The sequence below is a fragment of the Aulonocara stuartgranti genome (genome assembly GCF_965226115.1).
Source record: "Aulonocara stuartgranti genome assembly, chromosome: 1".
Taxonomy (NCBI): Eukaryota; Metazoa; Chordata; class Actinopteri; order Cichliformes; family Cichlidae; genus Aulonocara; species Aulonocara stuartgranti.
Window position 1 is genome coordinate 29720907 of NC_138939.1, and position 27783 is coordinate 29748689.

General features: G+C 41.0%; 1 long non-coding RNA gene across 3 annotated transcripts in view; it reads right to left on the bottom strand.

Annotated features, from left to right (window-relative positions):
• LOC309707241 overlaps positions 1-17360 on the bottom strand; it is a 36448-nt gene extending 19088 nt beyond the window's left edge. For 2 of the 3 annotated variants that reach the window (XR_014276963.1, XR_014276964.1), the window contains exons 1-3: positions 17027-17360; positions 16021-16194; positions 13387-13511 (exon numbers count right to left, since the gene is read on the bottom strand). This is a non-coding gene — a long non-coding RNA (uncharacterized lncRNA). Of the gene's footprint in view, positions 1-8359; positions 9929-13386; positions 13512-16020; positions 16195-17026 lie in introns of those variants that run through there. The other variant, XR_014276965.1, reaches the window with a different exon arrangement.
• Between the last annotated feature and the right edge of the window lie 10423 nt (positions 17361-27783).

Consider the following 27783-nt stretch of genomic DNA (forward strand, 5'->3'; position numbering starts at 1 on the left):
GGTCGGTCGCCAGTCGGGTATTGATGCGTGCCCATAAGGGTCCTTTAAATCAGAGCCCATTTGGTTGGCTGCTGAATCAAAAAATAACGACAACAAACCAGGTGAGATGCAGAACTCCAGTGAACATCTATGCATCTGCACCTCAGTCGGAAACAGAAACTCCGATCTGACCCAGATTTCTTCTGGCGATTGTTCAACTACAGTCATTGTATATGCAAGAATACTATTACCTATAACTGCAGTTCAGCTTTTCATCTGTTTTCGCAAATACTGACTGATCTGGATGACTTGTATGGAATTGCTCTTTCTCTACAGTGTGATTTCATTTGTTGCTATGAGAAGAAATACAAGGACGACAAGGTCTCTGTTGAATTCATTTAACTCTGCCCCTCGAAAGTGTATGATGAGTTAACCTTGAAGCTCTTTTCAGCACTGAGTTGTTTCTGTCATATTTCTGCCTGTATATACAAAAAATGGGTTTGCAACAGAAGTTAGTGAGGATGGTCTCTGCCTGTGCAGCTACCCCTGGAAAAACACAGAAACTATTCTAATGGTCATCAAACCAGATCTTTATTGAAGGATACTGAGGTGTCCAAACTAGAGATGGACCGATCCGATATTACGTATCGGTATCGGTCCGATACTGACCTAAATTACTGGATCGGATATCGGAGAAAAATAAAAAATGTAATCCGATCCATTAAATATCACGAAAGCACCTCACAAAACTTGCAACACGCCGTAACTCACCTCAGAACATTAGCACGTCGGAGCAGTATGCATCACGTGATAGAGCGGCTGTGGCATGCGGGACCTGTCGGTGGTCTGGATAGCATTTGGAGCTTCGCTAGCAACCCGGCATTTCATCTCCGACAAAGTTATCCCCGAGAGAAGTAAAGCAAGTGTGTAAGTCCATCTCTGAATGTTTGTAAAGCATTCCTGCGTTAAGCTTAACAAGCGACTGCCTCTCCTGCTGCTACTTCAATCATGAAACTGCTTAACGATCAGCTGATCGGCTTTTCTGTCGCGAGTCCGTGTCTCTAGTTTGCTTTTGGCCCACTTTGCACCAGAAAGAGGAAACCAGCGGCTGAACAACAGCAGCACGTTTAAGCTTGATCAGCTGTTGTTAGAATGTATTTAATATTACTTTCTACTCGAGGATCTTTTTCTACGTAGCTGACGCTGGTAGCTGTGCAGGGGCGGATCTAGCAAAGTTTAGCCAGGGGGGCCGATAGGGCATTAACAGGGAAAAGGGGGCACAAAGACATACTTTTCTTTCTTATTCTCATTTAAAATGTCTAGCTTTTAATAAATAATTATCTGACACCCAAAGTTTTAATTTGATGTAAAATGAATAGAAGTCAATTACTGTATATAGTAACTATTACGTCTAATATATATACCCTAGTAAGCTATAGTACTTTTTCCTTTGGGAAGGTACCATCTGTGCAGTCTGCAATTTTGTTGAAGAAAGATGTTGAATCTATTTAATATTTCTTGAAAAATAATTGATTTCTGTGCATTTTTTTTCACACTGCATCAAATTAAGGTTGATTACGTCGATTAAGCATCATGAGGTGGAGCGTGAGGGGTGGTTCCCTATTTTTTATTTTTTTATTTTTGTTGTTGCTGGGAGTTGGAACCCTATTAGTTAGGTTGCTTAATATTTATGCTAAGTACTCTTTAAAATACCAGAATAGGGAGGATGGTGCAGGTTTAAGTTTATTAGATTGATCAGTATTGCTGAACTATGAAATTTTTTTTTTTGCATACAGGTATAACAGAATAGCTTTAGTGTAGTTGTTGTTTTAAACTTGAGTATGAACTTATACAAAATGCAGCAAGATATTTAAAAAACAGTTTTGTTGATTAAAAAACACTATATCGGATTCATATCGGTATCGGCAGATATCCAAATTTATGATATCGGTATCGGACATAAAAAAGTGGTATCGTGCCATCTCTAGTCCAAACTTGTCATTAAGGGTACAGGGGTGGTCACGTTGCACTCAATTTTGTCTCCATCAACGAGGCAGTGCAACATCACACTCATTTCTGAAACTTCTGAATGTTCAGATGATCTGCCAGTGTGCTAGTGTTAGACCAATACACAGGATGGCTGCTGCCCCAAAACATTTGGCTCTGCTGAGATCGCTGTGCCCACTTCCTAATATCTAGGAGTAGAGCACTACTGCTTTTCAAATCCTGCTTGGGTCTCTGCGCTCCTCCTCTACCCGTCTGGGCATGTTGGCACCAACTACAAAGGAGCTGAATAGTTGGCACACATTGGGCATCCGAGGGCCGGGGATCAGAGGAGAGGAGATCACTCATCCTGCCATCAACTTGGCGCAGGCTTTTGGGACAGACTCACTACAGATTAGCCTGCAGTGCTAACCTGTGCGACTGCAGACCATTGGCGAAGCACATCAATGGCTGAGAGACTCCCCGCAGACTTTAAAGACATATGTGCACATGGCAGATCAAATTAAAATGCTGACACTGAGGTGGTTTCATCTTTTGGCACTATCTTCCAAAGAGCCACCTGGCCAGTGCAGCGTGCCTGTGCTCATCACAGTCCTCATTGCAGATAACTGCTGGTGTTAGCCTGGAAATTCCTAGCACTTGAATCCAAAGCCATATGTCTCTGTTAGCCTGCGCATAATATTGAATATATTATTGCCACTTGCTGCTGTGCCTCTTTTTTTCCAGATTCATCAAGATCCAGTCCTGTGTGGCCCTATAAGACTGAGTAATTTGTCTCAGAAACAGAAGATAGGCTATCAAGCAAAACAACATATGCAGGATAGTTAGCACCCTTTTTTTCCAACCAAAAACCATATGCACTAATGCTAATCCAGCAGGGTTTAAAACAAAATCAAATGGCTTCAAGCTGTGAAGCTTGAAGAATGACTGTGTAAGCCCATAAGGAGAAACAACTGGATTGGGGTGACAATTATCATTTAATATGTTGTTAGTTTGCGCAGGAAAGATGGAGTTGTGACGAACCATTTTAAAAGTGTCTAATAGAGTCGACAGGAGGTCATGAAGTCCTGGAGGTTTTCCCAGAATGCCTCAGCAAACGTAGATGGACATCTGCGGCGACACAACAGCGGCCTGAGATCATGTGTCTGACTTCATTACGCATTATGCTTCCGACACGTTGGCAGTGTAGGGGCTCAGGGTCTGCACAGTGACATGCGCGCGCATGCGTGTCCAAACAGACGCACATCCTACTTTTACTGACAACACAAAATGACCCTGGACTATCTGCAATATCAAGACTCACGGATAGGTTGGTGCTTGTTGGATGCTAAATTAATAACGCAAACATTACTTTTAAAAACAAAGAAGAAGAAGAAGAAAAAAGAAAGACATGCAACCCAAGGCACTAATCTGGCCAAGCAGACAGACTGGCTTTAAGTGTAAATCTAAACGGTGTTAAACTGCGCTGCAAATATGAGGTCCCCTGTTGCTAATGAGTCGGTTTAGCCAGAGGAGGCCAAACATAGCTGGAAAGCCTTTGACTGATCACAGTGCTAAGAGGCATTTATTGAAGCTGGCGGATCTTATTTTCACACTCCCAGCAAACCCTGACTCCTGGTGTGAATGTGCAGGGGGTGTGATATGTGCATGTGTGTGTGCCAGCTGCATTTCACTGTTGATGGACAAGCAGATTTATGGGAGGCCAGATGGGTCTCAGGGTATGCGAACTGAAATTAGGTTCATCTGGCACTCCGCTGTCCTGTGTTTGCCCAAGTAAAGGTTAGTGTCCAGACGCTTTTTGTTATCAGCCTAGTTAGTTTTTATAGTGATGAAGCAAAATGAAGTAAAGAACACGAGGAGAGACCGCAGTTAACCAACCATCCACTAATTAACAGGAGAACGCGTGGCAGGCTTCCAGAACACACACTGCAATGACTGCTGATTTAATCAGGGCAACAAAAGTGAGATTATTAGTAACCCCAAACACCACCCAAGGTGACCGACAACATGGGATCCCTATGCTGCATCCTGCTTTGTCAGCACTGCTACACACAGTTAAGCTGCAATGCACAGCATACACTGTGTGGCACTTTTATGGGTACGCATCATAGCCACGAAACCGAGTGAAACAAATCGCATCTGAGTTGGGTTGGAGCCTGCACGCTCACTATATATAGAGGTGTAAATGCCTCGCACCGGTCCACCTCAAAACATCTGACGATGCAAATCTAATCTAAGCAAACATGCCACAGTTATGTCGCGCCTCATTTTAGGTTTGTAGCAGTGGCCTTTAACTGGATTGTGGAGTACAGCCACCCTTACGCTGCTTTTCTCTAAAGGGGAATAAGGGGTGGGGGCTGGGGGGGAGTGCAGATTGGCTAAGAGGAAACGACAGGTGGACACTTGGGTCATGAAACCTGGATTGCCACTGGGGGGCCTGCTGGTTGCTTTCAGCATGGTCATGTTGTCATCCCCCCTTCCCAACTGTTTGACTGCCAACCCCCCACTTTCTGGCTTCGTCCACTCCCCCTGCAGCACAAGCACCTCCTGTTTGCCCCCTCTCACCCACACGACAGCAGAGACCCCCAAGCAACTGGAGCCGATGACACTTGTCAGCAAAGAGATAGAGTGCCTGACTCCAGCCTCTCAGACTCATGCACACACTTACAAGCTTCATACATGTCCATGTTCACACACACGCACACGCATTTTCTGACACCTCCTGACAGTATATGTCAAAGATCATTCTAGAAAGTCAGTACGCGTGAGACGAGACTGAGACAAAGCCGATGCACACAAATGCACACACGGCTTACTGGGTGGTTATACAGACACGACGCACTGTACAAAAGCTCGCTCAGACACTTTCACTCGCACTGCAATGTGGGCACACCACTGTGCTGACATGGTTTTAAACTAACGCTGGGAATTGCAAAAGAAGTCACTACACTATCATGATACGTTACCCACAATAATGATGTATCACAATGCAATTATACAGACACTGCCAGGCAATTCTGTACAGCAGGGAGACACAAAAGGAAGAATGCAGACATAATGTGTGCAATCAGTCCACACTGTGTCGACGTGTGTGTGCGCTATCAAGTCAGTTCAGTTTTTAGCTTTTTGATAACCCTCGACTGACCACCGTTTTCTTCCTCTTCTTCCTGCAAATTCACGAAGAAGAGACCATCAACACCTTTTGAGGAGTCGTGAGGTGCTGATGAGCATTTGGTGAATATGAATCTGTTTAGTGTGCTCATGTTTTCAGAAAAATATCAATATTTTTTGCCAATGTGTTGATAAATGCATTGCAAGAGAAAGGAATCCACTATATTGCCATATCAATAGTTTGTCCTATCATATACATATTAAAGGCATAAACAAAAACTCCTGGGTTTACATCTTGACTGTGCTGAGTGCTTTAAGGAAATCTGTATTCATTATGGAACGGTTTTTAAATGACTCAATCTTCAGATTAATGAGATTTAAATGAGACGGGTGCTGTAAACATAGTGGTATTAATTGAGCCAATCAACACTTTTCAGTCTTTCTCTGCTATATCCCTAATGTTATGTCATAGATCATTCCTACAGCCACAGCAGCTACACGTTGCCAGCTGCAGCTGTTATAACAGTGGTTTGCAAAGACTTCATAGTCTTATTTATTCTCTCGCATGTAATGATTAGCTTGCACCCTGGAACTTTTGCCGTGTTTTGCATTAAGTGTTTCGGGGTTAAACAGCGGCAATCAATGCACTCGGTGAACACATGCTCGACAAACCATGTGCTGACTGAGAGGACTGAAGCAGCACGCAAGAACAAATACTTACGCACTGGTTTAAGACTGGATCGGCAATTTTACTCTGCAGATGTATCCTTTTATTGCAAATGCAAAAATGAATGACAGTTTCATGCAGTAGCGTTTAGTATATAAAGCAGCTCTCATAAAAATGTAGGTGCTGTGCTGCTTCAGCTCTGACTCTACCCTTTCACTTCTGATCTATGCAGTATTTTAACATGCTTATATGAGCTTGACAGCCTATATCCGTGTCCACCCTGCTCCCTCAGAGTGGAGAACCAGGCACAGTGTCAGATGGCAAGCTGAATTAAGGCGATGTCAACACATTCACCGTGGCATGGATGAGTTTCAGCAACTCACTGACCGTTCTGTCACTGTCATCTAAAGGTATGCATGTACTCTATGCATTAGGAAGCCGCGTGTTGAGATGCACGGACTGCAATCAAATTGAACCGAACACAAATGTGAATATTTTCAATTATGTCCGATTTTCTTGATCACCACCTGTAATGCTCACCTGTGCTTTGACAATATCAGTCAAAGAGTCTGGGCTGAGGAATAAATGACAAAAAGCTTTGTTTAAGGTCTGCTTTACTTTAATCGTTCACCAAACATTTTTGGCTGCAGTTTACACCAAATGTGTATTCAGATGCGTACTCTTTTAAATGTATGTGTTTAAAACTGTGATCACCTTTAGGTCCTTCTTCTTCCTACAACCTACTGTGTATATAAAATGTAAAAGGAAATGAAATGTAATGTTATCATCTTGCCCTTTTTTTTTTAGCCTGAAATAAAATACACTGTTTTAGAAATAAGCATCTGCATATTCAAAGCAGGAATGAGGTTTTGGTTGTCACTTGAAAAATGACAATTTTAAAAATACGTGATTTTGTTTTCCTAAAAGAAATTCTTTGTCAGTAATTCATAATGATTTGTGTCAAACACACATGAAAAGATGCTGACACGAAACAAATGTAGACAAGACCAGTAAACACCCGAGCACTATGTTTATTAATGCATGGAGGTTGCATGGATGTAGCCCAGCATGAATGAATTATTGTACATCTCTGGTTTTTATCCATATACCGTCTTATATGTGGAGTAGAAATAAAATGAAAGCAGTTGGACGTTACAAGAAAGTGTAATAAAGTAAAAAGCAAAATATGCCAAATTGTAATTTTGTCTGTTATCTTAAATAAAGATTAAAACACTGGAGCTGCATCCTTTCTGTTCAAGCTGCAGTGCTATTATTAGGAAATATACTGTGAAGTACACACATGACTAATATAACCAGCACAGGTTTCAACAGAACTTGTGAGGTCAGCGATGGTTTTGAAGTTTGACACATGACCAACTTTAACTGGGCTCGGAGTAGGAGTATGGATATGTGAACAATGCCAAGTTGAGTCCTGAGCCAAAAGCTCCTTTGCTCAAGCCTCAGCTTCCTGACAAGCTTATTCCACTTGTCAGACAGACCTGAATTATACTTTGTATTACAGACGCCTTCAAAGGAGAACTCTACCATTTGGGCCAAAAATATCTCTGTCAAAGGAGATGATTGAAAATGTCAGGATGACGCCTCGCGACAGTGACAGTAGCTATGGGGTTTTTCTTTAGCATTGAGAGGAACAAAGCTAGCTCTTTGTGGAAAAATAAAAGTTTGAGTCTGTTATGTGTGTTTGTCTGTGGGTGGTATCTGCATGCGCTGTGTTGTTTGTTCACTGTTCATATGTCATACTGCTGTATTCATGTTAGCCATGCTTACATGAATTCTATTTTTATCCTCCTCTCTAATGCACTTAGTTCAAGAGTAAATTTCCTTTTAAATCTGTGCATGAGCCCTATACATCCGCACCTACTGCGAGTCCAGCCGAGAGGTTCAGGTGCTATGTCACACCCTCGCGGTCAAAGCCAGAATCGATCATCTCCTTCCCATCCATCATCAGACTGCAGCTTGAAGGAAGGAACGCGACACTCAGAGCTGCGGCGAACGCAAACTGCTTCACCTCCTAAACAAACTTCTCACCAGGAGAGGTTTTAATTAACAAGCGAGACACCAAGGAGCAAACAAGTCAAGTGGGGAGAAATGTAAACACATTTGATAAACTCTGGTTGTTTGCATCGGCATCCCTGGCTTCCTTTTACACACAAGCCAGAGACACATGTCCTCCACTGCCCCACTGTCCCTTCCCTGTGCATCCACAGCACTTTGCAGCTTGTTAGTGGGGCAAGATGTTTGGTGCAGTGTCCCAAAGGCAGCGGCGTGAAGGTGACATCTATCACTTAGAGCCCTGGCATGCTATAAATACCAACCGGCAGGCTCCCTGTGGTTCCGCCTTGTGACAGCTATAGCTTGGAGTGGGAGGGAAACAGCTGATGGGGGGGAGGTTGGGTGATGGAAGGTGGGGAGGAGAGTTGGAAGGGAGGATTTACAGCTGAAAGGGAGGGGCTGGTGGGGGGGGGGGTTATGCCTCCAGTGGATGCTGTCACTACCAGGGGTATCTTAATTATATCCTTCAGACACAAATCTAAAAAGCAGTTGGTTCGTCATGACAAATCACATACACAAAGAGCTTAAGGAGACTGTTTTCATTTCCGTGCATACCTGCATACCTAAATACCAGTGAGAGATGTTCTGTGCTAAAGACTTTGCATTCAAATCACAACAAAGCATTTTACGGTGACGCAAACTGAATACCAACAAAACCCAGGTATGCGTTTCAGGGTTAAAGGACTTAACATTAAAGCAGAAGGAAAGAGGCGATGATATGGATCCACATTTTTTGGTTATTATAGGCACACACTACACAAACACAAGGCTCATGAACTCTCTGCAACACCCTTAATCTGTTTAAATGTTGGGTTTTTGAGATTTAAATTGTGTGATTTCAGTAGATTATTTCCCTTTGCTTGTCATAATCCATTCGCTATAATACCTCGGCTTTATAACAGCGTCTGACAGATGCTGAACAAAAGTGTTTTTCTCATACAACCACTTAGAAATGTGTTGCTCTGTGCCACCTTCTGTCTATTCAGCTCTGTTTGTACGCTTCTTTATCTCAAGGGCTTGGCCATTAAACAAAAGATTATTGTCATCTTTTCAACCGGCGAACCAGAAGAGAAAGGCGTTTCCCAACCCGACAAGCCAAAAGTAGCATACGCATAAACCTGTCTATAAGAAAATGTGCTTAACAGTCTATCGTAGCTATGACTAACAATCTACCCATTCTTCTCTACTGTTTTCCTTCTGCCTCCTGTAAACATTATATTCACCTGTCATCACACGAAAAGCCACAAAAACCACAGCAGCTGGAAATCAGCCACAGGTATTTTCCACAGAGCAACACGTGACGCTTGTATTTACCTTCTGAGTTACTGAATTCTTTAACGATGACTCTGTAAGCCATAACTTTTCCCCCCCTATCGCACTGTCACACTGTTTGGTAACATAGCAGCGGGAAACTGTAAAAACAAAATTAAGCCGTCAAAACATTTAATGATTAGATGACATTTACACTTCCTGTTAGGTAAAATGCCTTGACTTTCTCACGAAAAACTGATAATGGCCATTTGGCAAATATAAATATTATTTAGCATTATTATGTCTCCTAAAACAACGTTTTGAGAATAATCATCAGGGTATTACAGACTGTACATGCCTTGCGCTAAACTTGCTTGGTTAAAGGGGACCTACTGAGCTCAAATCCAACATCGTATTTTTTTATTCTTGGCCATTACTGAATTAGCATTGTAGGATTTACAGTTCAGTATAATTATTATTACTACCTCGCCTTTGTACATGCACTTAAATTCCTCCCCAGTTTGAAAAATCTGAAGTCTTCCTCCCTTTAACTCTGATTGGCTGCCCTTGATAAACACAATGTTTGAACAGCAGGTGGGCGGGCCTTCTGCGTTTCTAATTTGAGCTGTTTGATACGAGCTTCCACAATTGTCAGAGTACAAACACTCACTGGCTACTTGTTTAACTGCTTGTTATGACAAACATCTACACATCTAAACATCTACAGAATTTGCAAACAAGGTGATTTAAGTGTGATTTACCATCCCTAGGGTTTATATTCGAATGGTCCAAAAATGAGTGGCAGCTTTCAGGCAGAAATTGCATCAGAAGAGAATGGCCAGTCTGCTTTGAGATGACAGAAAAGCAAAATTAACTCAAATAACCACTCGTCCCAACGAAGGTATTCTTGAAGGAGATGGGTGACAGCACCAGAAGACTACACCAGGTGCCACGCCTGTCAGTTAAGAACAGGAAACTAATGCTACATTTTACATGGGCTCACCAAAACTGGACAAAAGAAGAATGGAAAAACACTTCAAGTCTGTTGAGTCTCCATTTCTGCTGCGATATTCAGATGCTAAGGATCTCTGATGAATGTTTCCAGCACCTTGCTGAATCTGAGCCGTGTGTCCAAACTAATACCAGCAAGATACAGTGGGGCAAAAAAGTATTTAGTCAGCCACCGATTGTGCAAGTTCCCCCACCTAAAATGATGACAGAGGTCAGTAATTTGCACCAGAGGTACACTTCAACTGTGAGAGACAGAATGTGAAAAAAAAATCCATGAATCCACATGGTAGGATTTGTAAAGAATTTATTCGTAAATCAGGGTGGAAAATAAGTATTTGGTCAATAACAAAAATACAACTCAATACTTTGTAACATAACCTTTGTTGGCAATAACAGAGGTCAAACGTTTACTATAGGTCTTTACCAGGTTTGCACACACAGTAGCTGGTATTTTGGCCCATTCCTCCATGCAGATCTTCTCGAGAGCAGTGATGTTTTGGGGCTGTCGCCAAGCAACACGGACTTTCAACTCCCGCCACAGATTGTCTATGGGGTTGAGGTCTGGAGACTGGCTAGGCCACTCCAGGACTTTCAAATGCTTCTTACGGAGCCACTCCTTTGTTGCCCGGGCGGTGTGTTTTGGATCATTGTCATGTTGGAAGACCCAGCCTCGTTTCATCTTCAAAGTTCTCACTGATGGAAGGAGGTTTTGGCTCAAAATCTCACGATACATGGCCCCATTCATTCTGTCCTTAACACGGATCAGTCGTCCTGTCCCCTTGGCAGAAAAACAGCCCCATAGCATGATGTTTCCACCCCCATGCTTCACAGTAGGTATGGTGTTCTTGGGATGCAACTCAGTATTCTTCTTCCTCCAAACACGACGAGTTGAGTTTATACCAAAAAGTTCTACTTTGGTTTCATCTGACCACATGACATTCTCCCAATCCTCTGCTGTATCATCCATGTGCTCTCTGGCAAACTTCAGACGGGCCTGGACATGCACTGGCTTCAGCAGCGGAACACGTCTGGCACTGCGGGATTTGATTCCCTGCCGTTGTAGTGTGTTACTGATGGTGACCTTTGTTACTTTGGTCCCAGCTCTCTGCAGGTCATTCACCAGGTCCCCCCGTGTGGTTCTGGGATCTTTGCTCACCGTTCTCATGATCATTTTGACCCCACGGGATGAGATCTTGCGTGGAGCCCCAGATCGAGGGAGATTATCAGTGGTCTTGTATGTCTTCCATTTTCTGATGATTGCTCCCACAGTTGATTTTTTCACACCAAGCTGCTTGCCTATTGTAGATTCACTCTTCCCAGTCTGGTGCAGGTCTACAATACTTTTCCTGGTGTCCTTCCAAAGCTCTTTGGTCTTGGCCATGGCGGAGTTTGGAGTCTGACTGTTTGAGGCTGTGGACAGGTGTCTTTTATACAGATGATGAGTTCAAACAGGTGCCATTCATACAGGTAACGAGTGGGGGACAGAAAAGCGTCTTACAGAAGACGTTACAGGTCTGTGAGAGCCAGAGATTTTCCATGTTTGAGGTGACCAAATACTTATTTTCCACCCTAATTTACGAATAAATTCTTTACAAATCCTACCATGTCAATTCATGGATTTTTTTTTCACATTCTGTCTCTCACAGTTGAAGTGTACCTCTGGTGCAAATTACTGACCTCTGTCATCATTTTAGGTGGGGGAACTTGCACAATCGGTGGCTGACTAAATACTTTTTTGCCCCACTGTATACCTAGTAAAGTATTTGGTGATTATGACAGAAAGTAAGGGAAAGCATGATAGGGATAGGTAACTCTTTACCCTTTGAAAGCCAACTATGAGCAGCTCTTGAAGCTCTTATCATATCATTTATACTGATAACTACTGTCAAAACTTGTCATTTAGGTTATGGGGGAGGACATCATAGGGGAAGAAGTTAAAATGACAATTGGATCAGAGATATGGGAAGATTTCATTGCTGCAGTCGATGTTGCCTAATAGAGTTAGGTATAAAAAATCTAAACTCTTGTCTGTATGCTTTATATGAAAGAAAAAGACTAATAAAATACAATTAATTTACTTAATGTTTACGTTAACAGAAATCTAAAAACCATGTGGTTAGCCAAGATGCTTTTTAACATATAAATAGAGCCTTGTTAAATTCTTTAACAGCTTTTCTAATAGCAAGACATTAAGGGCTTTACGTTTGCTATGGTAACAGTTTACAAACTGACATGTTCATTAGCTGAGGCTGGCTGAATGTAGGTTACAGTGCACCACATCAAAACAGCCAAAACCACTTTCACAGATGCCTCCAGAATGTCAATCTACAGTGCAAACACATTTTTTCCTGAATAAAACTATCTTTAAATGCAGCTCTTATGAACAATTTGAATCAGCTGCAATGTTAATAAATGACATGAACAGCCTGTGCTGACAATTTCTGTGTGGTGAGCAGTAGATAAATCTCAATCCTCATTCAAAATAATTCAGTTCTGGCATAAGTCAAACTCTGTTGTGTATGTATCCTTTAAAACCCAGAAATAGAGACTCCAGCATTGTGACAACTTAAGAAAAACTGACTTGGACAAAGCAGGGATTTGTCTGTAATGTTTTTCAGTGTCCCGTTGAGTTTCTTCCCAATTCATCTTTCTTGAAAGTTGTTTAGACATTTTATAACCAAGTTACTGGACTAAAGAACAGTTTGTTCCCTAAAGTTTTTGTTGAGTACAACCAACCATTAGTTCAAAGAAGAGAAAAAAGAGGAAATGCCAATTCTAACAAGCCTCCAGAAAAAAAGTCCATGTTTATGTTCCACTGTGCATAACCCAACTGTGTTTTGTGGTCGGGTTTTGAATAACAGCGGTCTGGCTCACAATGTTGAGGATATAAACCCCATGCCTCCACTGTTTTGGCTGAACTTAATGTAAACACATGCAGTAAAATCCATTTCATTGGCAAGCCAGCCCTTACTGTGGTTACCAAACCTGTTTATGGTATTGTCCCGTAAATGCTGGAAAAGTCACAGCATTCTCCCACAGGCTACAGTCCAAAGTATTCCCAAAATTTACAATCTACAAATTATAAAATAGCCAGTGACTAATGGGAGATTTTATTCCTCTGCTGTGTCAAATCTGTTTGTCTGACTGCTTGTCAGCAAGATAATACAAAAGCTACAAAGCTGAATTTTACAAAGCACGATGGAGAGATGGAGTTTGTGCAAATAAGAACTCATTGCAGTTTGACGCTGATCCAGATTACTTTCTTTCAAGTTGTGAGAAAGGACACTGACCTTGGCAGAGGACGCACTCTCCAAATGTACTTCTAGTTACATTTTGGCGTTGTTACTCTGCCAGTCGCTTCCGCTCGCTTAGTTGTATCCATGGGCCAGTAGAGGGGAAAGAACTGGCAGAAAAGCTGCAAAGAAATAAGTCCAAAAACAGGGTTTTTGAGACATAACTTTATGTGCATGATCTTTATCTTTAAGTGTAGTCGGTTATTCTGGCATGGATGACTTTTAAATTGGCTGAAATGAAAACACCAGACTGCGTTTGGCAAATGGATGTGGACAAGCCAGCAGCTCCAAAATTCAAAAGTCTGAAGTCATAAGAATATATTTGAAAAAAAAAAGTTGTAATCTACATTTGACATTGTTGACTGAACATCATTAAATATTCAAATCTTTAGATCTCATAGTCAAAGCAAGAATAGCAGAAGGCTTGTTTTTTGTGCTGCTGCTACAACAGCGTTATTATTTTAGGATATCTCATCAAAAACATAAGTGTCCTCATATACTTGGCTTCTCTGCCTGACAGATTTAATGCATCACAGATACAGTCAAAAACTCATAGCAACATGAGTCAGGCGCTGCTTATGTGTCCCTATGTGATGAAAAGTGAAACAAACTGATACTTACTGTATCTGTGCATGCAACCAGTGAACACTCAAACAATTACTCGGATGTCTTAACGCAGCGGTCCCCAGCGCCGATTTATGTCCAACAATATTTTCATGGACGGGCCTTTCAGGTGTCGCGGATAAATACAACAAAATAAAACCAGTACTGGTACCAAAAAAAAGGAAGATTTATTCATAACACACAGGAAAAGACCCAGGGAAACTGAGTTAATGATAAAATCGATTAAAAAAATAACGATAAAAAACAATAAAAACCCTGAAAACATTACATTTAACACATAAATTCAACTCTCTCACAGCCTGGTACCAAACGTGGCCCGGGGGTTGGGGACCGCTGCCTTAATAGAAACCACAACTACAAAGACATCTGTAGCCACTGCATTGGTCATCACTTATAACCAGCAGCAGTTATTTTTTCCAATGAAATCCATGTAATGGATCATGAGAGACATGCCAAGAACAAAGCTGTACCTTTAGCTTTGTGCCTCTACTTTGACTCTAGAACACTTTGGTATACAGAGGAGTTCAAGGTCAACTCAATGAGTGCAAGGTGCTCACTGTGTATCTGTAAAACAAGCCTGAATCACCTCCTCCACCACCGTGCTTCTGGTATGAGGGTTGTGGTTATGCCGAGTTTGTTTTTTGCCACACGTGATGCTATGCATTACAGCCAAGCATCTCCATTCCCGTCTCATTTGTCTAAAGGACCATTGTTCCAAAAGTCTTGTGGTTTGTTCAGATGCAACTTTGCAAACCTAAGCTGTGCTGCCATGTTCTTTATAGAAAGAAAATACTTTATTTTAAACAAGCCATACTTGTTCAGTCTTTTTCTAACTTAACTGGCATGAACTCAAACATTTAACATGCTAACCGAGGCCTGGAGAGTTTGATAAACAAACTCCATGAGAGACCAGCAAACTGCCAAAACGTTAGGCTTTTATAGAGGTGTTAACACTTGCTGATGATTGATTAATTAATAAAGTGCATTTGATTAGCAGCACCTGGCTGCTATCTACCCTCTTAATTCCTGTGGCAGCAGTGAGGGTGTATAGTTGTGGGAAAAGCAACTTTGGAGTGCAACCAGATATACAGACAGCTTAGTAGGACAGGGCACTCATACCATGAGCTGGAATAGTCACGGTCCCTTTAAAAAAAATGAAATTAGCCATCCAAAACGTCTCACAACATAAATACATTTATTCTTCATCCTCAATTGTAATTGAAGAGAGATTTTCATATCTGTTTGATTGGCTTAACAAAACAGCCAAGCCAACTCATCCTCCTAAATCTCTGTTCTGGGTCCCGTTCAATAATTCATCTGCAGTGGAGAGCTCAGGATGTCACCGCCACTGCTACAGGCCTCTTGGCCAGGCTACAGTCTGGTTGGGAGGGCTGCCTTCTGCCATTAGAATGGCTCTGATCAGATTAACAGTTGGCCTTTTGCCAAAGGAGAGGAATTAGTGGGGGGAGAGCTGTGCCTGGCATGGCTTGGATATAGCACAGCACATTTAGCAGGCTGGAGTTACCACTACACTTAGCACACTGCCATCATGGTGACACAAGTGGTGTGATACCCCTGCCAGGAAAGGGAATCAGTGTAGGTTAATCACAGCAGCAGTGCTGTTTATTTGGTTTCATTACATTAGCAGTCACCACCCCGGTAACTTTATTCATTACTGTATATCATTTGGTATGCTTTCTATCATACGGCAATGTTTTCTGATGACTCTGAAATAGCAGTGCTAGAGCCTGCTGACATACAAAAACCCAGTAATGGAAAGAGGCGGCTACGAAAGGTTTCTCAAAAGAAATTCAATATTAAAACAAAATGTCAAAGAGAATAAAAACTGCCTAAAGATAGAAGAGGGACAAAACCGTTGTAAAGGACAGAAGGTATAAAAAGAAGAAGGTGAGGAGTGACAGACAGTGTTACAAAAGGATGAAGTGGAGAGAAGGAATAAAGAGTATGTGTGTGTGTGGATTGATGGCCGCCCTCCCACAGCTCTACCTGTGGTGAAACAGATTGGACCCGCCGCAGAGCTTTCTGATTGCTGTGTCGACCAAGCATCAGCTGACAGATGGCTGCCTCCGAGCACAGGGCACCAGGCCGTCCACGGCTTGCACTGATTCGAAGTCCATGCACACACAACACTCCTGACACCCACATGCACAAACTGGTGGCCTACGAAAATGGAAAGGGGGAATGGAGGACACGGCTGTTTTGATCTTGAAGATATTGGGCATTTTGACTCTTGCCATTCTTGTAAACAAGGATTGACCACCTCCAAAATAAACACAGACAAGCCGGGTCATACATTGTTCACAATCAGGGAAGGGAGAGAAGCAATGAGTGTCATTATATTTTTTCCTTTAGAGTGTCTATTTTGGGGGGGATTAAAATCTATGCATTAAGCACTGAGCAATATAGACAGAGACTGGATAAATAACCACAGATCCATATCAATGTGCATGAAACCTAGAAGAAAACATTCATATAGCTCCCAGAAACAGTCTTTCCAAGTTACTCCTGTTAATGTGTGTCAGTGTGTGTAAAGGACAACTGCTTTCAGATACCTACAGTAAACCCACAATGATAGAAATATCAGGGTACTAAAGCATTTACAGCTGTGCCTCAAAGTACAACAGTATTACATATTCACAGGATATGCTCCTCTACTTTAAGTTCTGATGAATCTAAAATCTAATTTAAAAAACTAAAAAGTTTCCAGTACCAAAATATATGGTGGCCCTGAGAGGCCAAACGGACTGCAACTTAAGAAAACACCAGCAATAAGAAAAACGCTGCAAAAGCACACAAGGCACAATGGAAATAGGAAAAAGCTAAACAGAAATAGGAAAAACTGATTTCCAAAAGCCAAAGGGAAGTGTTTCTGGGGAGGCATTAACCCGACAGACCAGTTGCAGGAACCCAAAACATGCTAGGTGTCTTTTATCATGATTCATATAATACTGATGACGGATTTTTAGGCTAATAGTTAGGCTAACACACGTACCTCTCATCATTTCTTTCCTAGATCCTCTACTTCTTTTAAGTGTCTCCCAGTGCAATTCTTAGCATGTTTTGGTTCCTGCAACTGGTCCGTCGGGTTATTGTCTCCCCAGAAACACATTTCCCTTGTGCTTTTGGAAATCTGTTTTTTGCTATTTCTGTTTATTAACAGCCAACAACGGGAAAAACGGCAGCTTTTCTAAAAGAAAAGTTGAGCATATCCTCTACAACTCACTCCAATATCACTATCATCAGAATAAAGTGAGCTTCACTGACGTATTGTTAGATGTTAGACTATTTTTACAAAGTTTCACAGCGTCCTTCATATTAAAAAGATGTGGCTGCCTCTTACCTAGCATTGACAGCTGAGGTAAATGGTGAACTGACCGCAAACCCAGAAAGGAGTTGGGCCAGATCCAGTCCAGAGTCCTTTTGCTATCTAGCTACAGGTGGCTGGCTGATGATATTATTCGAATATGTTGAAATATTATGTGTACACAAATATTTTTTATATAAACAGTAGAAGGATCACGTCTGTTTGGGGTCTCATCAAGCCTCAAGCCCCCCCCCCCCTCCCCCCCATATGATCTTGCCTACATTTTTCAACCCAGTCAGACTTGTGTTAAAAACACCCTCATACAAGCCAGTCAGCAAAGTCATACAAGTGTGAAATAGACAATAATACAGCATATCACAGCAGCCATTTCCCTACGCAATTCACTTTCTTTCCGCACCATTTACTCTCTCTCTCCTTCTCACATACACACGGGCATTGGATCTCTGAGGCAAATGGGTTGCGTGTGTCTCGCACCTCCTGTTGCCATAAATATCTTGTTATGAAAGGCAGGTAATGAAAAGCGCTGCCTTGGTAATCCGTGACGGAAGGCAGTTTCATGCTAGTTCAGCTTCCATCACCCCCCCCTTGCTCCCTCCACAGGCCCAATGACACAAGTCCTTGTCTTTGGTACACTTGTCCTCTCTCATCTCCTCTTCTTTGTCCCTTTGCAGAGAAACGTCACGGGTTATCTATCTGCAGGAGCATTTATGAATATCATATGTGCATTCTGTGTTTGTTTTTATTTCGTTTCTTGGCCCGAAATGGAGCGCGAGAATAACAAAATTGGTTTATTGATCCACCCTGCTTTGTTTCACTTCAGGATATTTGAGGCCCCGCCCCCACATATGATGATGGATGGATGATGATTGTTGTGATCTTTTTAAACTAAGATTCTATGATTATGGCTCAACCATGTGCATTTTGATTACCTTGATTACACATTGCTTTGTAAAGCTAAATGAGCCTGAATTTATATGTTGAGTCTTTGCACATAGTGTATAAGTGTAAACTTAATTCTTTTTATTCTAAGTATGAGGCAACAAAAAGAGCTCCTTTTTTGACCTTGTTCTCTCTGCCTCACAATCAGTGAGGCAGTTGGCTCCTGAGAGCAAGCAATTGATCAGGCTGGATTGCAGGAGACAGTGGCTCAGAGCTGCAGTCCTAAGAGGAAGACCCTCTCATACATGCTGGCAGGCCTTCCAACAGAATAGATAATTCTGCAGCAGCCGTTCCCACTTTCACCTCGTGCCAACAAATTTACAATTCAAACATGGAACAAGGTGTTGAAGAGGGATGATCGAAAACACTTTGATTTGTTTTTATAAGAGATTTGACAGAGGTTGGACAAAGGAAAGCCCCAACAGTGCAGGTCCTGAAAGGAATTTAAATCACCCTTTACGGTGATTTTATCTGGTTATAGTGAAGTTTTGATGCACATGAGCTCAAGATCAAAAGAGAGCAAAGCACGGTTAAAATGTGTTTTAGCATTTAAATCAGCATTATAAGCACAATGTTAGGAGTAGAAGTCCATTCACCCACCCTCAACAAACAGTTGGACCTAATGTTACACAAATATGGTTGCATTTGAAATGGACAAAAGTTTGTCCCCAATATCCAACAACCCGAATCAACAGTCAGGCTACAGCAACATTTAAAAACGTATCACTTTCTTACAGAGCCACTGCTTTCTTTCTCACTTCTCATGAGTGAATGAGTCACCCTAACTTAGTTATTTTAAGTAAGCTTTGCATAGTTATTTTACATCATTTGTTTAAGTTCTGGGAACAAAGATTTTACAGTGCCTTTTCTTTACTCTTACTGAGCACTCAAAGTGGTATATAAATGTAAATACGTTATATTATATTATTATGCAAAACATAAAATTGAACCATGAATAGCTCCAGTTGACCTTAAAGTTGGTTATCTTGTCCTTCATTTCATCAGGAGTTGAGAGGCTTTCATGAATTGGATTTTCTGCCAAAGTTGTCATGTTTTTCAGCTCGTGCAGATGCAGATTTGTCTCTTTTGGCATGCTGAGATCTTACGTAAGAGTAACTTACCAAACCTTTCCTTGGTGTTAAAGCGCCATGAGACAGGTTGACAGTCTAACTTACTTATTAATAATTAATAAACCATTTTTTCCCTGTCATGCACTTAATTTAAAATGTAAATGTTTTACTTCATTTTAGAGTCCAAGCCAGCTCTAAATTTTAGTTAATAATTCTATGGGAAACATTTGAGTGGAACAAGTTTAATTTTTAAACATTGTTTTCTGCTAAAAATGCCAGTATGCCAAACACGTCCAACCTACACCAGTAGATACCGAAGCATATTATTGTCATTTCACATAGTCGTGAAGTGAGCTGGTACAGCTCCAGAGTCTGCAGTGTTTTATTACTATCCCAGTACATTAGCAGAAAAACAGAATAGCATCGCACAAGTTTTTTTGATATACAGACTCTTTATAATATACCTTTTCCATAGCTCAGACATGTTTGTATTTGCATATTGTTGCACTATGTTTATCTTGGACTCTGTGCCTCACCGCCTTTAGGCATGATAGCTCAAGTTCCACTGCCCTCAAAATTAAAAACCTCATCAGGAGATAATTCTGGGAGCTGCCACAATGTGCGACTGTCACCTTATCTTCCAGGCCTTTGCGAGCTGCTTCCCTTGTCTGTACCCTGGGGAAGACAGCTTAGTACCCGTTCTGGCTGCAGCAGAGAGGAGCAGGGCAGCGGAGATCACTCATTTTAATAGGCCTGTCACATCTGTTTTTAGAACCTGCAGAGGTCTCCTGCTGCAGGCCTCTGAATGAAGTGACCCCAAAATGATGTGACAAGCTGTGATGAGCTCAGGGAGGGGAGCTTTGGGGCAGAGGACTAGAAGAAGGGATTAGATACAGGGTGAAAAAGTAAAGGGATTACATCAGAATCATAAAATCTACCACAGTACTGGTTTTGTCACTTTCTAACACTGAAACATTTTATGTTTACTGAGAATTCACTATCTTAGGAGTTAATCTGTACTAGTGGATTCTACATTTTGTCATGATTGTTCTTCATTCATGCAATGTTTCATATGTCTCAATCAAACCTTTCATTTTTCTAGAAATCTATGTTAGAGACTGCAGTGTTTCATCCTTGGGCAAAATGTGCCCATACAGACACTGGCAGCAACATGCCTGACTCTGCTCTCCCAAGTATAGTAAAGCGTGTAAGCTCTCAGATATCACCGCAGTTTAAGTGTTAGCTGAGCTGTGTTCAGCCACTGTGTAAACAGCATTTACTGAAGTCTCGGAGGACCCCCTTGTTCTCGATGCAAAAGAGCCAGATGCAGGTGCAAACTAGACTCAATATGTTACAACAATACTGTGATGTTGCAATGCCGTGCTCATTACCCTCACAATAAGGTTATTTTCCATATTTTCAGGCACAAGTGGCCAAACATGCCATTATTCATTTGTGCATGGAGTGGCCATCAAAATCAAACTTCCTGACACTGGTTTGCAAGTGACCCTGATTAACAACTCAGCATCAATGCATATTCACCTGACGTGGCCACACAGAGGAAAGCACGTCACAGAAAAATGAGCCGACATTTGCACTGTAGAAATGAATGCAGGAAGAACTGCTAAAAATCCAACTTCATTGTGTTGGCCGGGGTCAGAATTACTCTCAGAATTGGTTTGGGCTTCTTTTGCTGCTAGCTTTGTGTGTAAAAGAGAAAGGAATGATCCTTTTGCAGGTGTTTTGATGATGCATGGGGTTTTCTTCTGCCCATATGGCCACTCCTCGTAACTGATAGATGCCACCGCCTCTTTTTTGGTCCTGAAAATGTCACACTTGCTTGACCATCATGAAGATAGCTGAAAAAAACTGTCCAACGCAAGTAGTAACATTGTTGTTATTCTGTATGTGTAAAATATTTATTAAATGCAATGTGATGAACATATTAGGTAAGGGAGTGCTACAGATAAATGTAGTGTGTTTTATTTTCTGATTTTGAGAGGAGAAATAAGAACGAAAAGAAATATTGCACATGGAGCAGAAAAAAATCAAACCCTCTCAGTACCATATGAGACTGTAGTTGGATGGATAGCCTCAGGCAGAGGTGTTATCTGTTCCAGAGGCCTGGCTGACAAAGAAAAGGGAGGTCAAGACCGCCGGGCTCTGTAACGACCTGCCTGAAGGAATCAGCTTGTCAGTAACATCTTTTACATCACATTTAACATCCTTTAAATAAGATACTTTTAAGCTTTCAGATTTATTTTGACAGCTTTTATTTACTTTTACTTTTTATTCGGCCTTTATTCTAACCAACTTTCGTTATGTCTGATTTTGTCTGGTGCCCTTACTTTGTAACTGCACAGACTTCTTTCAGCACCTCTTGGCAGATTATGGCAGTTCATGATTTTAAAAAAATGAGTTATGTGCTCTGTTAATGTGTCAACACGTGCCTAAGGTAGCCACGCAATATTATGACAGACGGTTTTGTGCACTTACAAACTTCCTAGTCAGTAATTTTCACATTTAATGTCATTTTGATTGATTGTTTTGAAGAAATTGAGTGGTTTTAACAGAGTGTTTTTATATCATCTTAAAGTAAATTAATTGCAGTGACATAGTTACAATGCATATTTAATTTCGCCTACCCTTTAGCATTTAATTTTCTTTTTTCAATTTTTTTTTTACAGCTCCTCGTTTTAAAAATCCCTACTGTAGCTCAGTTGTCCTTTTGCCCTTTAACCTTATGTTCTCTACAGACTTTCAGGTTGTTGTCTGAATGCACCCACATTAGTGCATGGCTTCAAAACATCAATGAGAGTGCTCTTGCATGAAGGGTTATGCAAAGTGCATAAGAACATGTCTGAAGAGGTAGCATGCTTTCAAGCATGCAGGAACCAAGAAGAAAAAAAAATTAGGCACCTGATGCAATCCCATATTGAGTCCTTGTTTTCCACAGAAACCTGTGTAGTGCCAGTATTTTCTATTGCTGTGTTCAGTGGGTGAAAAAGTTATTTGACCCCCTGCTGAATTTGTAAGTTTGCTCATTTACAAAAAACAGTCTCTAATTTAAATGGTTGCTCCATGTTAATGGAGGGAGCGAGAATAGCAATAGTGCTGTGTCATTATGAGCCCTTACAGTACTATGGGTCCTTCTCATGTTTGTGCTGTTTGGATTTAACAAATGTATGAAACATTTTCAAAAACAGAGAGCTGACTATATACTGCAAAAAAGATTTTCTTAGTTATAAGACAAATGTAGTTTTACTGGAGCTCATACTGCGCAGATGTACAAAGATGCTGTTATGGCTACCATTAAGGCAGAGAATGAAACTGGATGAGACGGCTAGCAATGTCAGTGTCCTTGAGTAAAACACTAAACAGACTCATTCAGCTGTGAACAGTTTTACAAAGCAGCTAAATGCCTGACACTGATGGCTCGTTACAATGGATATTCAATGGTTACAATGGATGCTTGTGTTGATCTAACTACTCAAAAAGTATAGCAAACCTTTCCAGTGTGTTTTTACACTGTCAGTTCACCATGTTTGTATGTGTGTGTGTTTACCTGGTGGTGACAATCATGTGGGCGAGTGTGTGATCTGCTTCTTTCAGGGTCAAGTAAACAGCCATCAGATAAGGGCAGCCACTATTTTGGTCCCATCTGCCATACAAGTGGCAAAACAACACTTGCTTAATCATAGGAAACAAAAAATAAGAGGAAGGGAGTGACTGCTGATGTTTATCTCTGCATGTGAGGCACAAACCCAAGGGCGCCGACTCATCTGTATCCCAAGCTGGAATTTGACAACAATGAGACGTATTCCAGCCATTTTGTACCATTTGTGGTTTAGCGGTAGCTAACTGTGTGGGCAGCAATGGAATCTGAGATTCCCATCTCTGAGATTCCCATCTCTGAGATTCCCATCTCAGATGGAATCTGATGGGAATCTCAGATGATGGGCAAAAAACAAACTACAAATCTAAGATTATAAAAACATTGGAAAAAAGAAAGAAATGGTAATTACAGTATCTTACAGTTTAATGTCATCAATTGTTTTGCTTTAATGTATAATAATAATGTATAATAATAATAATAATTGAATAATTGACCCCAGGAGGGAATAAAAAACAACAATTTCAACTTATATTCGGTTGGTTAGCTAAGCATACCATGAAAACCTATGAGTTATTAATAAATGTATATTTTATAATAATATTAAAATCTACATTTTCAAAAATAATTACTTACCCAACCTCAAAAACAATGACTTGAAATTGAACTAGCAGTTTAAATACAGATTCCCTGTTTCCATTTAAAACATACCGGAGAAAATGAGCTTCATCAATAAGCGTGGCGAATGGGTACGTTTGCTGGAACATTCCTGTTTGCTTTTTACCAGTGAAGATAAATGGCCTGTAATTATATAGCACTTTACTAGTCCCTAAGGACCCCAAAGCGCTTTACATATCCAGTCATCCACCCATTCACACACTGGTGATGGCACTGGGGCGCACTGACAGAGGTGAGGCTGCCGGACACTGGCGCCACCGGGCCCTCTGACCACCAGTAGGCAACGGGTGAAGTGTCTTGCTCAAGGACACAACAACCGAGACTGTCCGAGCCGGGGCTCGAACTGGCAACCTTCTGATTACAAGGCGAACGCCCAACTCTTGAGCTACGATCGCCCCACCACACACAGATGTCTGGTCAAGCTTTCTATAGAACAAAAAAAGGAGATATTTTGTATCAGTTTTAATTTGCATTTCTTTCTAAATCAATTTCACAGTTAGCATAAAGCATTCATGTTGCAAAAAGTGAAACTTACATATGACCATCATAAGCTTCCTGCTGTTTCCGGAGCCTGTAAGAACCTCCTCTTTGCTTTAGTACTTTCACACTGTTGATATGAAAGCTATCAGGATAAAATATTGATCGCAAGGGGGGGAAACCTACTCAATAGAAAGTTGAGTTCACATCTCAAATACCCAAAGTGAGCTCAAAACAATAAGTCACACAAAGGAAACAACCAGTTCATAAATATTTGTCACCTAACGTGTGTTTATCAAAAGTTTGTGAGTAATAATGCCACACCATTGTACATACTGTGGCTAACAGAGAGACAGTATTGTGTACAGCTGCCTTCAAGTGGCTCTTTGGCTGGGGTGATGTGGTTTTGATGGCAGTGTGTTCAAGGTGTAGGCTAAAGCAAAGCTGTTAGGAGAGCTGTCATCTTGGGGACAATAGACCTATAAACTCAAACCAATTCTCTCAGCAAGAGAGCAAATCTTTGCCTGTCAGGGTAACGCAGGGAAGAGAAACTCCATCCAGCTGACAGCCAGTGGGCTCCTTAATGGCTCTGTCCCGGCTGAAGACAACAGAATAGAAATACAAGGACCACACTAGCATTAAAGCTTTCTGGTTAGATTGACTTGAGTGTCTATTTTTAAGACGCTGAGCTCGATTGTGCACCTGTGCCCACAGTCCTAAACAACAGAGCCCTCCGGGGTATTAAACTGTTCTGAACTGATTGGAAATTGGTTTTGTGAAATATAGTAAAACAAAGTATTGAGAATCCAAGGTCAGATCATTTGGATTTAACTGACCTGCCTCATGCATAACAGTAGCTCTGAAAGTACAATGTCACTGATCTGTATGTGAAGAAACGGTTTCAGTGGGAAACGGTACGTAAAGGAAGTTTAAAACCTGGACAAGCAGCGAAACACTTTAAATCACATGGGAAGATTTACAAGTGTTGGGTTCTGCCTGAAAATGGGTTGGGACTTAGTGTTATTACAAACTAGACAATAGATAAAGAATCATAATTTAAAGTGTGGGGTGTTAACTGACCACATTACCACCATAGAAGAGGTCAGGTTTTGAGCCATTTCTTTAAAAATAAAAGATTACTTTCCACCACAGCTCATTTCCACTGTTGCCTAAGAGTGGTGCGGCCACAGACTGAAAAAAGGTTACTGATTTAAATCAAGAAATGAGTGCAAAACAGAAACGCTTTTAAATGGCTCTGTAAAACTTTATCAAAACACGAGGACTGCGTGAAAAGCATGTCAAAGCAGCCGAAAAGGAAAGCTACGCAATTAATCAAATGACATTTTAATGACACACTCGAATTTTGCAAAGGAAATATGATCCAAAGTCATTTCACCCTAGATTTCAGTCTAACCATCCAAAGAAAACAAAAGGATAAGAGTCAAGTCCCACGGAGAGTAACACCATGCATGCAAACACCATTTCAGCCAAGACGTGGTAACTGTGATACATATGCACATTTAATCAGCCTCTTCCTGTGGAAACCACTAATAACATCTAAAAGTCTCAGCCATTATGAAACCCAACACACTTTCCACAAAGAATGAAGGAAACAAAATACCCAAAGCCTGATTGCTCAGACATTTATGTATAGAACATACGGAGCAATGTAATTTCCATTAGCATGCCTAAATTCTCTGGAGAATGTACAGTTACAGCAGTTAACAATGTAATGGCAGTTGTAGTTTTGATGGTCATATTCAACCATTAGTCATACAAAGAAAAACACACTTCCCACGGTGACATCAGATATATTAGCAGTTGAATCATTTTCAAGTTGGTGCACAGTAGTCAAAATTTAATCATTTTATCAAGCAGTTTGTCAAACAAGATTTGAGGAAATGGCAAAAAAATAAAATACAATTCCATATGAAATGATTAGTAACAAATAAACAGAAAGAGGCTGAAAATTCCAATTTATTAAGTAAAATGAACTGCGAAATTTCTAGATAATCCTTTATTATTATTATTTTGACTATCTGGGGTTTTTATTCTGACAGTTCAACAAATTCTGAAGCACAATGCTTTTTCATTAAGAAACTTTGGCTTTTATTTTGAAGGTCTGGCGCATATCTTATCCCTCTTACTGGTCACTCTCAAGGCCTGGGACTATTATTTATTGTCCATGATTCTGTGCATGTGAGAAAAAAATTAGAGCAGAGAATCTTGAAATGATTCAGCTTGAATACTTGAAACTACGCTATCATTTGAGATGCAATTAAAATAACTTGAGGATGGGCATGCAGTTCCACATACTGCATGCCCTTACTCAAAATCACAAACTGCCAATGACAAACGGGCCTAAACAGAATGAAGGGTGTTCAAATGCAGTTCCTGCTGGTCACTATGGTCATTTGTCTGAGATAGAGACAAATACCTGGAAACATCTGCAGACCCAGAAAGAGAGTGATAGCAGTTAACGCTACCACAGTGATATGATTCTCTGTAACTGATGGTGAAAGCTGTGTTCACTCTGCACTGCTCACAAGAACGAGACAACAAATTCAGATTAACAACCTGTATCGGCATATTTTCAAAACCCTGATTTTGTCTACAGATCATGTGGTCAGGGGAAGCAAGCAGGAAAGAGGTAATTTCTGCTTAAGTCCAAAAATCCTTGAAAAAAATTTTAATGGGGCAGTTAGACGGCACTCCTCTCACTCAAATAGCTGTAGATAAAATTCTGCATCTGCCCGCACTGATTAGAATTTGAAAGAAGACAAATTTTCCTTCAGTTTGGTGGTAAAATAATGTCTGCAGAGTGAAACCTGTAGGCTTACCAGCAGATTAGAAGCACATTTTTCTTTCTATATTTTCTTCAGATTCTCCCGCTCTGTCAGCTAATTAGCCCACTCTAACTCTACCATTCACTTGAACCTTGACGTGCATGCCCGAAAAAGTAATAGCAGTCATCTCACCACTGACTTGGTTAATTTGGTGTCTGTACGAGAAAAACGGCGTGGGAAGAGATACACGCTGAGGCCGAAAAATAATCATAACAACGAAACTTAGCCGAGCAAAACCTATACTGGGATTGTTGGCTCTGAAAGAATCCCACCAATTAGAATTAATTGCTATCTGCACTGATTGCATATTTCAGATACACACACAAGTTATAATTTTACTGATAGGTTTGAAATTGGCAACCAAAATATTAGTTATTAGCTCGCTATTTACGCCCATGGCTTCAGAGTATATTTCTTGCTGCTAAAGAGCACATGACAGTAACAGCTGCCATGCTAAAACTTAGCATAGAAAAAAAGAGTAAAATGATAACAAACTGAACCTACAATGATTAGTAAAATGCATCATTTGTGCTCACTCACTGTGAAACCACCTCCTACACACAAACATGTTGGGAGGGTCCTAATTCCCTGTGTGATACAGCCCCCTGAAGAGGCTTTATATTTATATCCGTTGTCAGTGCAGAGCTGGAGAGACTTGCTGGCTCATAAATCTGACCGTGCTTAGCAAGCACAAATTTCCACCTCATTAGCGCTCCACACCCTGTGGAGAGACCTGAAATACACACCAGTTTCGAAATTTTGCCAATCAACCAACAGTAGGATCGCTCTGCTGCTAGCTAT